The sequence below is a fragment of the Anastrepha ludens genome, chromosome 4, assembly GCF_028408465.1.
Source record: "Anastrepha ludens isolate Willacy chromosome 4, idAnaLude1.1, whole genome shotgun sequence".
Classification (NCBI taxonomy): Eukaryota; Metazoa; Arthropoda; class Insecta; order Diptera; family Tephritidae; genus Anastrepha; species Anastrepha ludens.
In genome coordinates, this window is record NC_071500.1 from 33383627 (window position 1) to 33399820 (window position 16194).

Genomic DNA, 16194 nt, shown 5'->3' on the forward strand with positions numbered 1-16194 from the left:
ACAACGATTCCTAAGCATATTGAAAGCCTGCAGGATCGCGAAGACCTCTGCTTGAAAAGCACTACTAGTTTTCGGCAGTTTAAAACAGACTGAAATATTGGCTGATTTAGAGAAAACCCCTGCTCCAACTCCAGATTTCATCTTAAATCCGTCGGTGAAAATAGAGGTACTAAGTCCGTGCAGATTCTTCCCTCTTTCTAATCCAACCTTCTTGGAAAGATAGCCCTAGCACAACCCTCAAAAACCCAGTTTGCGGATGGAGAGACCTATACGAAGTACGAAAAAGATAGAGAAATATGCCTCAAAATGCTATCATGTCATACAGAGGCCAACCTTCTTCAACCTAACAGCGCTCTAAGCAGCATGGATTAAACTTGACAATCAACAGACCAAGTGCAGAATGACGTTAAGGGCAGAAGTGGGGCACGTTCTGCGCGTCTCAGTAATGCCAATACACGCAGTCTTCTGCACTCTCTCTAATTTAGTGGTGTTATAGCTCTTCCAAAGAAACTAGGCAACCATATGTCAAAATTGGCAGAAGTACTAAATTGTATACCCAGAGCACGGCCGAACATAGATTTACAGAAGTAGAAAGCTGTACTCTCCTTTTTAGCTCGATTTTGATGTGCGGCCCCCAATGGAGCTTGGAGTCAAGTATTACTCCAAGATACCTGATTTCCGACGAGAGCGTAACCAATAAAGGCATAATATAACTTTCTCAAAGCAAAGTTCATTAGGCCAATGCAGTCTGAGAATTCCCAATTCGCGTACAGTAGGGCCGTTACATACGAGCGAGTTGCCCATGGTTCAATTTTGAAGATTTACTTTTCTAAATTATTAAAACAAAATTTACACTGAAATATTTTGAAGAAAATATCAAATATGTATTGTACTATTGGTGCTAGAGGAGAAATAGATGTTCAAAATCAAAAATTGTAAACTTTTCTGGTGAATTTTGCATAATCGTGCAATTCTATTTGTATCAGTTTGGTGGTTCTTCTCTTCTTAATTGGCGTGATAACCGCTTACAAAGGTCCAAAAATCTTGCGCAAAGTCTTTCTCTCAAACACCCCAAGCGTCGCTTCATCGGATGTTGTCATCGTCCACGATTCTGCACCATACGTTAGGACGGGCGTGATGAGAGTCTTGTAGAGTAAGAGTTTTGTTCGTCGATAGAGGACTTTACTACTCAATTGCCTACTTAGTCCAAAGTAGCATTTGTTAACAAGAGAGATTCTGCGTTGGATTTCAAGGCTGACATTGTTATAGGTGTTAATGCATGTTCCTAAATAAACGAAGTCTTTTACAACCTCGAAATCATAACTGTCAACAGTGACGTGGGTGCCGATACGCGAGTGCGCCGACTGTTTTGAAGACAGGAGGTACTTCGTTTTGTCCTCGTTCACCACCAGACCCATTCGCTTTGCCTCTTTATCCAGTTTGGAGAAGGCAGAACTAACAGTGCGGTTTTAAGGCCGACGATGTCAATATCACCAGCATACGCCAACAATTGTAGGCTCTTATAAAATATTGTGCCTGAGCGATTAAGTTCTGCGGCTCACACGATCCTCAGGTTAAAGAAGTCACACAACAGTGGGTCACCCTGTCTTAAATTTCCTTTGGAATCCAAGGCTCGGATAAGTCTTTCCCAATTCTGACGGTGCTGCTCGTATTGAGCAACGTCATCTAGCCATATTAGTTTTGCGGGGATACCAAATTCAGACAACGCGGCATACAGGTAACTCCTTTTCGTACTGTCGAATGCAGCTTCGAAATCGACGTAAAGATGGTGTGTGTCGATTCTCTTTCATGGGTATTTTCCTAGACTTGGCGTATTTTGAATAGTTGGTCGATGGTAGACTTTCCAGGTCTAAAGCTACACTGATAAGGTCCAATCAGGATCACACAATACGCTCGCTAGAGCATTATAGGCGTATGAGGCTGTCGCCAATGCACCAGTGAAAGGCGAACGCTATCGAAGCTTTTGAAGCCCGTGATCTCCACAACATTTGGTTCCAACAAGACAGCGTTACTTGCCATAAAGCCCGTGAAACAATGGATTTATATATGAATTGCATCGGCGTTTCGGTGAGCAATTTATCTCTCGTCTCAGACCAGTTGATTGGCCACGAAGATCGTGTGATATCACACCTTTGGACTTGTATTTTTGGAAGTATGCAAAGTCAGTATGCTTTGAGGATAAACCAGTTCCAAGTGAGACATTTGAAGTCAACATTACTTAAGTTATTCACGAGATACCTACCGATGTCCTCCAGCGAGTCATTCAAAATTGGTGTTTACGGATGGAAGAATTACGGCGCGGATGCGGCCAACATTTCAAAGGTATTATATTTAAAAAGTAAATGTCTACACAAAAATTATAAAGATTGCCCAGTCAATTTGAACTTTCGTCGTTCTATTTCAATTTAAAATCCCATACCTCTAAATTGATCACTCTTTATAGTAGTTTCACGGAGAAATATATCCTTGTTTATAACACTGACCAACACTGGTTACCCAACTCGAATACACACTAATAGTTTTAAAAGAGGATACCTCCAGAATCAACATGGCTGAAGACAGCATTAGTCCGAAGGTTCTAAGTTTTTTTTACATAGGCTTATCGGGTCTCATTGCAAATTGTTTATCAAAAATATGATAGACAAAATGACTTCGAATATAATTTCTCTTCTCAGATTTCAGTAGACTTTTTTTGATGGTACATTTTAATCCTCTGCCTCCTACTTTAATGGGTCCTTTTAACGCATTCTCAGAGTATGTGTCATGAAATTTCAATAAAAAAGGCTGTTAGAGAGTTAAACTTTTAAGCAGATACTTTTACTGGGTGTCACCGAAGACAAATAACTCGAACGGGTTAAGATGAATGAGCGAAAGCCAAAAACGGAGCATTTGAAGGCAGTTCCCCAAATAGGCAATTGCCTTACAATAGATTTTCCAAAACACGGTGTAGTGTTAAAATTAGCTAGGATTGACTTCATAGACTTGGAAAAAAATTCAAAACCTATTTACATATCCATCAAGCACTCCAGTTAAACCTCACATTTTGCAATATAAAAACCACGAAATTAATTCTATGCCAATGCATTTACCTTCAATTAATCAACCCACATTATCAACTACCGTTTATAACTGTGAAGTTTAAGGTCATAAACTTCGGCAATAACAACTGAATAAATTTATTGCCGCTATATTATTCGCTCAATAGTGCAACAAAATTAGGTCGCTACAATTAAAGTATTCTATATATATGTATATATCATCGTTCTCTGTCGTTGTGTAATCACAAAGGCGCTTTTCACTCGAATGGATATTTCACTGTCACTTTCTCAAACAAAGCGTGAATTCCCACCCAGGTTTCCCTCACCAAACGATCAATGTCAGACGCTGGCGGCTCAAAACCACTACTGCCACCAGCCGGCAATTCCATGGTGTATGATAAAGTAAAACCATCATTGAAAGCGTAATCATCGCTAGCACCAGCCGCTTCACCGTAAAGTGCAGTCGATGCACCCACAACGTACTCAGTGCCACTGTACTCGCGTATCGCTTCCGCACCAACTAAAGCCACTTCGTGTAAATCCTCCCAAGTGTCTGGAAATTCACTGAAATACACAAAAATGTCATGAAGAGACTACTGATTAAATAAATTTCAAACTTTTTGTACTCACGGTCCCCAACCCCAAGGATAAAATAACGCGTTGCCATATGAATGCACGGTCAAATATAGAATACCACGATCACGCAATGTATGCATAATATCACGCACTACCATCGTCTCGGGCTCCGAAAATGCACGTGGTCCAGCATAAATATCTGAGCAAGGGTTCGAAGAAGACCCTTTTTCCATCCAATGGAAATCAAAATTTCGATTCGGATCTGTTCCATAACAAACTGTGCCATTCACTTCAACAGATTGACGTGTTTTACGCCAAAGCCTTGTCTCACTGGACAGTTGCGTGTATTCATAGCCATCCGGATTTACCACCGATAATATAACGCAATCGTAGTTGATTAGAAGTTCGGCATGATTTGCGAAATTTTCAACCAACTCTCCAATTGAAAACACAACTGTTGCCGGTGATATCCATTCGCGTGCATGAAATCCACCATCAATGAAGATCACTTTCTTGCCCGCACGTCCATCGCCATTCGTAATGGTAATTGACTTCAGCAGTCGTCCTTCATATGATTTACCAACAATTTTGACAAATACACGTGATGGGTAACGACTTGCCAAGTCATCCAAGTATGCATTGATTTCGTCATGGGAATAATAACGTTCGGTGCCAAGGCGACCAGTGCCGGTGTATGGTTTCGACTGGCGGAGTATGCGATGCTCCAACACTTCAGCGTCGATGGCGCGTCCGAAATTTAAATTTTGTAATTCAAATGGTATTTGTTGGTGTTGCAGTAGCGCTTTAAAGCTATTCTCGTGTTCGGATGAGGACTCTTGCTGGGTGGTTTAAGCTGCGGCTTAGGGAAAGAAAGTCATATTTGTCCCCATCCGTTTTGGCAAGTAGGCGAAGTGCCTCTAGTTGGTCAAACGTATTTGGTTTAACTTCATACACTTTATATCTGTAAAAATATTTATTTGTGTACATATAAGAATTAGTAGCTTCATACCCCAAACTGTGATTCCGATCTTACCCTTCATATCTGCCAGCGCTTGTGAGTGCTAATACTCCGCACAAAATCACTAACAGTTGCAAAGTTTTCTCCCACATTTCCATGGCTTAACTGGGCAAGCTCCACTAAATGACTGAAGCCATGAAGAAATGCACTGATATAGGGAACGTCTCGTCACAGCTGATAATTTCACTTCCACTTGGAGTGTGAATATTTATCGTTCCTCGAATTGCTTGGCCTTTGGTGCAATAAGGCATTGTCGATTTATCTTCAGAACTAATCGTGAAAACTCCGTTGCTCTACCAGTAACGCATATTTGATAACATAAATAGCTTTGCGGGTAATAACGTCGTAAATATTTAATAGTTTTTCATCTAATCTCACTCTTCGATAAGGCAATAAGCAGTTGCTGTTTAATTGATATTACTAAGTAATTAATGGAGTAATTGACAAAACTAAGAAAAATATGTATTAGTCAGTGTATGATGACGAGAATACTTTTATAATGTTTTATAATGCAGTATTTAATCACACAGCACAACTAATTGAGATTTTTGGAGCCGCATATAATCCTAAACGTTGACTGTAAATAGATCATTTATGTGGAAAAGTTATAATCTAGAACAACTAAATTTATGTGTAGGGTGAAATAATTTTTGTGAAACATTTGAACTCCCATATTTCTTAATTAATGCTTTTTCAGGAATACGAGGGCGATTCAATAAGTCGCTGATGACGAGCGTGCCTGAGGGAAGTTGTGTTATTCCATCTATCAAACGATGACAAAACAAATTTTTGATAGGTTAATTTGGATTTGGCTAAGATGGTAAAGATAATTTTCGTTAAGATGTAAAAAGAGCAGTATCGTTCGGTAATTCGCGTTTTGGGTGGGAAAAATGCGACGAGATAAAAGCAAAGTTGGATGCTGCCTATGGTGACGCTTCGCCATATATGGCCACAGGTGTTCAACGAATTTAAACGTGGGCGAACATCCGTATTTGATGAGGAGCGACCAGGACGCCCGACAGTCGAAATTACCGAGGAAATCTTACAAAAAGTCCACGACATGATTCTTGCTGATTGACGAATGGAAGTGCGTGAAGTAGCAGGGGCCATAAGTGTGTCGACCAGTGTGTGTAATTTATTATTATTATTATTATCCCACGCCACTCTCCCCCCCGCATACCGCGCGAGGCGGGGTCCATTTTCACGGAGCACGACGGCAGTTTCGTGCTGCAAGTCGTGTCGGCACTTTTTTTTTTTTGTGTTATGTTTTGTATTATTTTATTAATATTTATGTCAGTGTTTATTTATTTATGTCAATGTTTTTCTAATAATGTTGCATGTTTTTAAAATGACTGCTTTTTGTATCTTATGATGTATAATTGGGTTGATGTTGAGTTCTTTTAAGCTTTTAATAAATGTTTTGTGGAGTATTCCAGTTGCTGAAATCACAAATGGAATTGTTTTTACAGTTTTTTGTTTCCATATTCGTTTTATTTCTTGCGTTAGTTCACTATATTTTTCAATTTTTTCTACATATTTTCTGTGTATGTTGGTATCATTTGGGGTGCTGATTTCTATGAAGTATGTTATTTTGTTTATTTTATTTATTAAAGTAATATCCGGTCTATTGCTTATTACAGTTTTATCGGTGTGTATTGTAGTGTCCCAGTATAGGGTATGTTCTTCATTGTCTAAGATGTTTGAAGGGATATATTTGTAATATGGATCTTTGTTTTCTTGTAAATGTTGTTTATTGGCTATTTCTTGATGTATTATTTTTGCAACTATGTTGTGTCTAAGTGTATATTCTGTGCCTGCTAAAATTTGACATCCTGCGGTTATGTGGTCTATTGTTTCTGGGTGTATTTGGCATCTTCGACATTTGTCGTTAGTTATACTTGGATCTTTGATTATGTATTTTTGATAGTTTTTGGTGAGAATTACTTGGTATTGAACGGCAATTATAAACCCTTCCGTTTCAGGATGAAGCTCTCCTCTCTGAAGCCAAGTGCAGCTATTCATTTTGTCAATATTTGGGTCTTCCATATGATGTAAGTGTTTTCCGTGTAACTGTTTCTGTGCCCAAATAGTTTTCTTTTCGTCAACAGTTGTTTGGGTGATTGTTATTTCAGTGTTTTGTAGGTTTAGTGGGGTGTAGTGCTTATCTGCAAGGACTATTGCTTTGTGTAGATCAGATGTGTGGGTGTGGAAAAATTGTCTTAATGTTGAGATTTGGCTATTGTGGAGGTTTTGGATATCAATAAATCCTCTTCCTCCTTGTAGTCTTGGTATTGTAAGTCTTTGTGTGCATGAGTTGGGGTGAAGTTTTCTATGTTTGGTAAGTTGTCTTCTCGTTGTTCTTTCCAGGTAGTCAATATCAGTTTTAGTCCAGTTTATTATTCCAAAGGAGTAAGTGAGTATTGGTATGGCATAGGTGTTGATTGCTTTACAGAGGTTTTTGGAATTTAGTTGTGTTTTCAGTATCTGGTTAAGGCGTTTTTTGTATTGCAGTGAAAGGTGGTTTTTAATAGAGGTGTGGTCTATTTTTGTACTTTGTTGGAATCCAAGATACTTGTACGTTTCATGTTCTTCCATGTTTTCAAGGATTTGATCGTTTAACGTTTCAGTCAGTGTGTCAGTCCATTTTCCTTTCTCTATGTGTTGTGCTTTACATTTACTGATGCCAAAACTCATTTTTATATCGTTTGTTATTTGTTCTGTTATTTTTAAAAGTGCTTTTAGGTGTGTTTGTGTGGAGGCGTATAGTTTGATGTCGTCCATGTATAGAAGATAGTTTATCGTGTGTTTTGTAGTCTTTTCGTGTATTATATTGTATCCATATCTTGTGTTGTTGAGGGTGTTGGAAAGAGGGTTCAGACAGAGACAAAACCAAAGAGCACTTAGAGAGTCACCTTGGAAGATTCCTTTTTTTATGTCTATTTGTTCTGTTGTTATTGTTTCTGAAGATGTTATTAGATTTATTTGTGTTTTCCATTTATTCATTGTGTTTTGTAGAAAGTTTATTAGTTTTGGGTGTATTTTGTATATTTGAAGCACTTTGATTAACCAGCTATGTGGCACGGAGTCGAAAGCGTTCTGGTAGTCTATGTAGCATGAATGTAGGTTCCGTTGTTTTGATGTGGCTTGTTTCATAATTGTTGTGTCAATTATAAGTTGCTCCTTGCAGCCCTGACTGTTTTTTTTGCATCCTTTTTGTTCATCAGTTATGACGTTTTGTTGTGTTAGATGAGTTTCTATTTTCGAGGAAATTGTGGAGGTGATTATTTTATATAGTGTAGGTAGGCATGTTATTGGTCTATAGTTGGACGGGTTGGTAGTTTCATTATTTTTTGGTTTGATGTATGTTTTGCCTATTGTAAGAAATTCTGGTAGGGTTTGTGGTTGGTCTATTATTTTATTAATTGCTAGTGCTAGGTGATGGTGTGTTGAGGTGAACTTTTTGTACCAGAAATTTTGGACGTTATCTATTCCTGGACATTTCCAATTGTGAGTTTTATTGATTATGTTGGTTAGTTCCTCTGTTGATAGTGCGATATTGTGTTGTGGTTGTAGATCTTTTTGTCGGTGTTCTTCTTGGCGAATCCATGTAGCTGATTCGTTGTGCTGAGTAGGTATTGACCATAGGTTTTTCCAGTAATTCGTTATTTGTTCTTTTGTTGGTGGGATAATTCGAAAGTCTTCTTTGGATGCTAATTTTTTGTAAAAAGTCTTTTGGTTATTTGTGAATAGCTTGTTATCAGTCCTCCTTTGATTGGATTATTTATAACGTGTTAGTCTGGCCGCGTACACCTTAAGTTTTTGTTTATGGGTGTCTATTATTTCGTCTAATGGTTTGTTATTTTTTTGTTGTAAAACGTTTATGTGTTTGATTATATTTTTTGATCTATTACCATTCTTGTATTGTGTTAGACGTCCTAAGTTCCTCCGGATTTCATTTATTTTATTTTCAATTCGTATTTGCCACTTATGTTTTCCCGAGTTAAATATTTTGTTGTTTTGTGTTATAGGATGTTGGTTGTTAAGTATTATTGTAGTTATTGCAGCTACGTATATATATGTGTGAATGTTTTCTATTGTGGAGTTATAATTGAGCATTGTTGGTATTATAGTGTTGTTTATAGTTTCGATATATTTAATGGTGTCTTTTTTAAATATTAATTTTGGAATTCGAGGGCGACTAACTGGGTGTACACCTTCCCACTTTATTTCAGCTCTGTTTGTGTTTCTATTGGGACTTTGTTCTTCATTATTATTTTGGTCTATTAAATCGTTTATTTGGTTATTATTATTAGGATTTTGTGTAATGTTCTGCTCTATATTGTTGTTATGTATGCTAGCTAATTTATTGGCTACTTCTTGTTTAATATTTTCAATGTTAACGTCGGTTAAAAGCTTATTTGTCATTATTGCTCGCTTTTGGTCTGATACTCTTTGTGCAGTTATTTTGTGTTCGTATTGTGGATATAATTGTATAAATAGTCTATGGAAATCTGTTCTGTATCCTGTTTTCAGTGTGTCCAATTTCGTTGCAGTGTAGTAGCAGTGCATAATATCTTCATTCATTTTTGTAGTCCATGCTATGCGCTGCCTTGGTTTTCCTGCTTTTGTGGTTGTCTGTTGTTCAGGCAAAACATTTGGAGCAGGTTGTTGGCTATTGTCATCATGATCGGGCTCTTGATTCCCGCGTCGTTCCCGACCGTTACGACGCTCGTCCGAGGCTCTCATATTTCGTGGAACCGTTTTTTCACACTAGTAGATGGTTAGTCTATTCTAGTGGTTGACTGGGGTCCGCGGATTCGTCATTTCCGTAATGCCAAAGGGGCATTCCTTTGCGGTTTTTGTTTACAGTTTTTCTTCTGGGTTCACAGTTTTCCTTCAGGCATGCATTCAACCAGCCAGTATGCTAGGCTTTTTGACGGGATTGTTCTTTTCGTCGTCTAGACTTAGGTACCGTGGATTCGTCACATCCATGATCCCCTATCGGAGGATCCCTATCCGGTTTTTGACTAGGGAAACCGCGGGATTGTCAAGCCCGTCATCCCCTAATAGGAGATGCCCTTGCGGGCTTTTGACTAGGGAAACCGCGGGATTGTCAAGCCCGTCATCCCCTAATAGGAGATGCCCTTGCGGGCTGCACGAGAATGTCACTAGACCGGAACCCGCCAGAAGCAGAGGTCGCGGTGGGCCAAAGGATATTTGGACAAGGTCGACGCGATATTGCACATTTGCAGTTTTTCCAGTTCATAGTATATAACACTGACTTCATGTTAGAGTTGAGTATGCGCAGCTTAGTTTTTTGACTGATTTGACCTGACCGCTATGTATTGCGCAGCAACTCTTATTTGTAACTTTACTAGCCAGGTACGCAAATCGATCAACGCATTCGATATTGCTGTTGTCTAATAACAAATATGGCCTTTGCACTGATCCGTGGCCACTGCTCAATATTTTCATCAGGCCAGCACACTTTGCATTTTTACTTAAATTCTCTAAATTATTCTGCAGGTCACTCAATTTCTGACCTATTAGACATCGTCAGCATACTCGATGTCTTCCAATTGAGTAAAGTGCGTCCATTGCTTACGATGGCGGCCACTGATTGCGGAATGCGTTGCGGCAGCAATTCACAACGCAATTCATGCAGTTTGGCCGCGACAACTCCGGATGAATGTGCTGGTGCGTTTTGGTGGTGAAACAGCACGTTTTTTTAAATTGTTTGTGAAACAACTGTAGTATTGTTTAGAGATAGTGAAGGTGGCACCGTTCGTATCCCAAAAAATCGTTGCCAAGACCTTTCGGGCCGATGGGACTGTTTTAGCCCTTTTTGGAGCAGATTCACTGGGAGAAATTCATTGTTTTGATTGTTGCTTAGTTTTTTGCGTGTAATGATGAATCCAGATTTCAATATCGGTGACAACTTGAGGCAAAAATTCCTTCGGACTTTCCTTAAATTGTCCCATACACTGTTTCGCTTGGAATTGCTTGTGAGTAATCGCGACACCTATCGGGCCGACAATTTTTTATCGCCAATTATCACGTAAAATATTACACACACTGAGCCGAAGGTGTTTACACTAGTGCTCCATTTCTATGTAAAGTAGTGGATCTCCTCTACTTTTCTTATATATAATAATAATAAACACCCGGTAGTCATTATGTGTCTAACTGTATTGTAGTTGACTCTCATAATCTTCATCTTGTTGATCTCCAATCCGGCAGTGTCTGCCAACGTGACTTGTCTGTCCACCTTGGCTTGCATATCTGAGAGTTTTCTAAGAGGAGAGGTAGATATGAATAACGAAGTCCAGGTGCGCAAATTGTCTGGTTTACTCCATACGATGCCTCTTTTGTGCAGGGTCGATTAGCCAACCATATTAAGTATCGTTTGATTGTGTCGATTGCTTTCTTAAATACGAATAGCATATAAAACGGGGAGCGCCACCCAACTAATTGTTCTACTATGATGCGAAGCGTGTTGGCTTGGTCAACACAGCTTCGGGGAGGATGAAATACAGCTTGTTCGTTTCTTAAAGAGCGTTCGATACACTTGAGTCTGGTTTGTATAATCGTGGCTAAAATTTTATAGACGGTGTTGAGCAGGGTTATTCCTCGCCAGTTCCGTACGGCGAACATCGGAAAGAAAATCATATTAAATAATAGGAGTGAGTTCTAGGAGATATGTTAGATGCCTCTACACTCAGAAAAAGTCACTGATTAGAGTGCATTTATTATCGGCCTTTAATATTAGCGGTATCAGATGATGGTATCATCAAACTTTTTATGGCCTAGCGTGAATGGCATCTGACAAACATGCCAGTATGGAATGCTCGGGAAATATTGAATTTAAAGGAAACACGTTTGCGAGATTCATTTTCAATTACTGCACTTACATTTTATTTTGAAATTTCCTTCAGTTTCATTATAAAACACCGATTTCCATATATTTTTAGATTAGTTTACATTTTTTTCTGTTGTTCATTTATGGTACACCCGTGTTATTTAACAAAACAGCAGCAACGTTTGTATCGAAATCAACAAGCAGTGCTAATGAAAGATACCAGCTCTGTAACAATAACACCTCTGTTAGTTTAACATTGTTGTGAGCTTAGCAGTGCCATAATAAACTAACTATAAAAATAATGTGGTAACAGCGTACTGAATGAGCTTTTAACAGTTAAAGAAGGGCTTTTAATCCAACAGCTACCGAATCTAACTTGATGCTGGCACTGAAAATGAGACATTCACGGTGCATACAGAATATATAGACGATTTTCCGACCCAAGTCCACACTTGCAAATTATCCCTGTGCTCTGTTAATAATCATGAATGCCTCCGCTACGTACTCCAGTCCTGGGGTGTGTGTAAGCCTTTGAAATAACTTTGCATTGCCGTTACTATCGGTGCATTATCTTTTCGTTTATTTAACAATTTTATTGTTATTTAAACTTTATGTAAATATATCTGTCTAATATGTAGATAAACTCGTGACAGGGAATATTTTTGTAGCTGTTAAAGTACATACATACAATATTTCCATTTTAATTTTTCTACTTAATGTGGCTAAATTTTTTTTCACAGAGGTGAATATAGCACTAAGTACTTCAACTATAATTCTGGCAAAAATGTCAAAATTACAAAAAAAAATTATTTCTAACAGCAGTCAACCACCAAAAAAGCCAATAAGCACATCGGCAGGAACCATCGTTAGCACGAAACCGTCAGCCAGTATTTTCAATGTGATTTTGTCTAAACACTCCAGTTCTTTTGAGAAGGGGTCCCATTAAAATCTGAAGCACTTTCGAAAAAGACGTATTGAATGGCCTCTTCCTCATCTTTAAAGCTTCCACAGATATCGTTTAGAAGTTTTGCTTATATGTCATTTACATAGACCTAGTTTTACAAGCCACCACAATGGTACCTTTGTTATACCGGCTCAATTTCTTATTCACAGTCACAATTTCTGTAAAAGTCATTGTAAAGTACAGCCATTCTACTGGCTACAGTGTCAATAGTGCAGTGACCCATTATAACATATGTGAGGACGCTGGTAGTGCATCTGTTGAATCCCAGCATACATTTTGTTCTTTTAAGATTCAGTTTCGGCCAGAGTGCTTTGGAGACCCTACAGTTAGTAGTAAAAGTTTCCGCGAAAAGTTTCAAGTCAATACAAACTTGTTTAAAGGAATGCTTATGTACTCTACCACTCTTTCATTTCCCTCCACTCCAGAGTGGCCAGGAACTGAACAAAGTGTGGTGTTGTGTTGTTGGATGAACGAGAGCGACCTACTGCATTCTTTAACACATCTTGAGCCGTCAGTATAAATATGATGACAACTATCATCTGATATCACTCTGGTCTGCCAATCCATTCTGTCGGGTATTCGTATTTTATAGTGTTTTGTTCAGATCAATCTTGTGAACCAGGTAGTCTGTTTTCGTTGAGTCAAAATGGGTATGATGATCGTTAGCACTAAAAAATATCAGAAATGTGATATGCTCCAATGAAATTCTTCGTGAGTAGGGGTAGATTATGCAGAATTATGTAGAATCATAAGTTAGCGTTTGAAGCCGAGCCGCCTACGTGGCAATTTAAAAAATATTTATATAAACGCCTATATTTCTATAGAGTCTTAGAAATCCGATTACCAATGCGAGCTCACCAGCTTTTGCCCTATAAATGACGTAATCTTAGACTATTTATAGCACATTCAACTTCTAATTATCCGGAATTATCAGCTTTTAAGAGGTTCCCATATGGCATTATTTAATTAATGCTCTTAATTATACAGAAAAAACAAACTCTTTTAAGGGGCTTACTTTGCCTTAAGCGGCCCCGGTGGTCTAGAGCTCGAATATTTAGGGTATTTTCAGGAATTTTTTTTACAATAAAAAAAATGAAAAACATACAAAAATTACATTTTTTTGAATTTTAATAACTTTGAAAATGGCACTTTTTTTGGCTATAGAATACTAGAATAAAAAAACCAAAAAATTTACACAATGGCCCGGTTTTGAATTTGAAGCTCTAAAAATCGGGTTTTTTACAGTTTTTAAAAAAAAAAGTACAAAATAATTGAAATAATAATAATAAGACTTTAGTACGAGCGATAGCCATTGATATTGTGAACAACATATTAAAATTTCAGACGATTGCATTAATAGTTTTTTTTTTTTTGACAACACCAGGCCGAAAAAAGTAGTTTTGAGATAAAGTTCAGTTTAAAGTTTTGAGAGTGGATATTTTCCATTGATGCCGCCGCGTGACGAATCTGAATCTACCTGCTAAAACGGCTGTAAAATCGTAAATACTGGGAATACCTTCCAACAATTAGGCAGTATATTCTTAAATGCCTATACTTTCGAAATATCAAAAAAAAATTCTAGACCTCCCTTAAACATACCAGCATACAGTATTTCTTTTCTTGTTTGATTTAAACAAATACTGAGCTTTTCATATGTTTCTATTTCTTCACCTAAACAAAATTATCTAGTCCAACAGAAGGGTAAAATTCTAAAGATTTTCAAAAAAGTAAGTATTATGGGTCTAACTCGTATTTTAGTCTTTTTAACTAATATCATATTTTATTTCTTTAAGGAAACTTAAGGGGTAACACCACTCTACACGCGTAAAATAAACACGATTTTTAAAGAATTTTTTTGTGTAGAAAGAAAAGGAAAACAATCACTCTGATTTGGGAAGTTATTACTTATATACTAAAATACAAAACTACAAAGTTTGATCGAAAAATTTTACAAAATGGCGGCATTGGAGACTTTTTTGTAATGTGGTTTGTCTTGAAGGAACTCCGCGGCACGCAGCACAGAGGGTGCAAATTTTAATCTGGAACAAGGAAATTTTTTTTTCTTAATCTAGATAAGAATAGCTAGAGAAACACGTAGGGGATTTAAAAAATATTTATTTTTGTGGAATTAGCAAGCATTTGAAGGAAAATACTCTATTTTGGACTAAAAAAACGGCACTTAAATAATTATAACAATCGTTTAAATTAATCTATCGAAAATCCCCTACGCTCTTCTCTTAAGAAGGTTATTATACAGACGTAGTGAAAAACCTGATTAAAAATATTTAAAATTGTTTGAGTTATGCTGCGTGCCAATTTCAGAAAACGTGTTTTGAGAAAAACGCGTTTAAAGTTTGGAAATTTGGAGAAATCGTTAGGTAGCAGTCACTAATGCTTGGTTAAAAGCTTAAAATATTTATGAAATAAACTTCGGTAACGTATAAAACTTTTTGTTCTGTATTTTAAAAGGTTCAAAGAATTTTTTAAGCTTATAAAAAAAAAATTTTTTTTTGAAATTTCTACAGTGGTGTTACCCCTTAAGCAATTCCTTTACTTAGATTAACATTCTTATTTATAGTTACTTAATAATAGGACTATGAATAAGTTCGTGCGGTTTTACAACAGATGGCGTAACTTGATTATTATTCCATCGATCCACATTTCCAAACATTCATTGGAGAGCTACTGTCGTAAGGCACAAACGTCAGTATAAGTTTTTTATTTGAAGCGTAAACAACAATATTTTTACCACACTTGAAAATGTCGAATTTCGTGCCAAATAATGTGTTTTTGCGGGGAATTCTTCTTCATTATTTTAATATGAAGAAAAAAGCAGCCGAAAGTCATCGTATCTTGGTGGAAGTTTATGGTGAGCATGCTCTATCTGAGCGAACGTGCCAGAAGTGGTTTGCACGCTTTAAAAGTGGTGATTTTGGCTTGGAAGACGAAGAACGCGAGGGTGCGCCGCCAAAGTTCATGGATACCGAATTGGAGGAATTGCTCGATCAAGATCCGGCTCAAACGCAAGAAGAGGTTGCAAAAACTTTGGGAGTTGATCAATCAACCATTTCCAAACGTTTAAAAGCCATGGGAATGATCCGAAAGGTAGGCCATTGGGTGCCGTATGAATTGAAGCCAAGAGACGTTGAACGCCGTTTTATGGCATGCGAACAACTGCTTCAACGGCACAAAAGAAAGGGTTTTTTGCATCGAATTGTGACTGGCGATGAAAAGTGGGTCCATTACGACAATCCAAAACGTCGGGCAACGTATGGATACCCTGGCCATGCTTCAACATCGACGTCGGCGCAGAATATTCATGGCCTGAAGGTTATGCTGTGTATCTGGTGGGACCAGCTGGGTGTTGTGTATTATGAGCTACTGAAACCGAATGAAACGATTACGGGGGATGTCTACCGACGACAATTGATGCGTTTGAGCCGAGCACTGCGAGAAAAACGGCCGCAATACGCCGATAGACACGACAAAGTTATTTTGCAACATGACAATGCTCGGCCACATGTTGCACAAGTGGTGAAAACATACTTAGAAACGCTCAAATGGGATGTCCTACCCCACCCGCCGTATAGTCCAGACCTTGCGCCATCCGATTACTATCTCTTCCGATCGATGCAACATGGCCTGGCTGACCAGCACTTCCGTAATTACGATGAAGTCAAAAAATGGATCGATTCGTGGATTGCGGCAAAACCGACCG

General features: G+C 38.0%; 1 pseudogene; it reads right to left on the minus strand.

Moving 5' to 3' along the window:
* Nucleotides 1–3136: 3136 nt before the first annotated feature.
* Nucleotides 3137–4762, minus strand: LOC128861544 (carboxypeptidase B-like; annotated as a pseudogene).
* Nucleotides 4763–16194: the final 11432 nt, after the last annotated feature.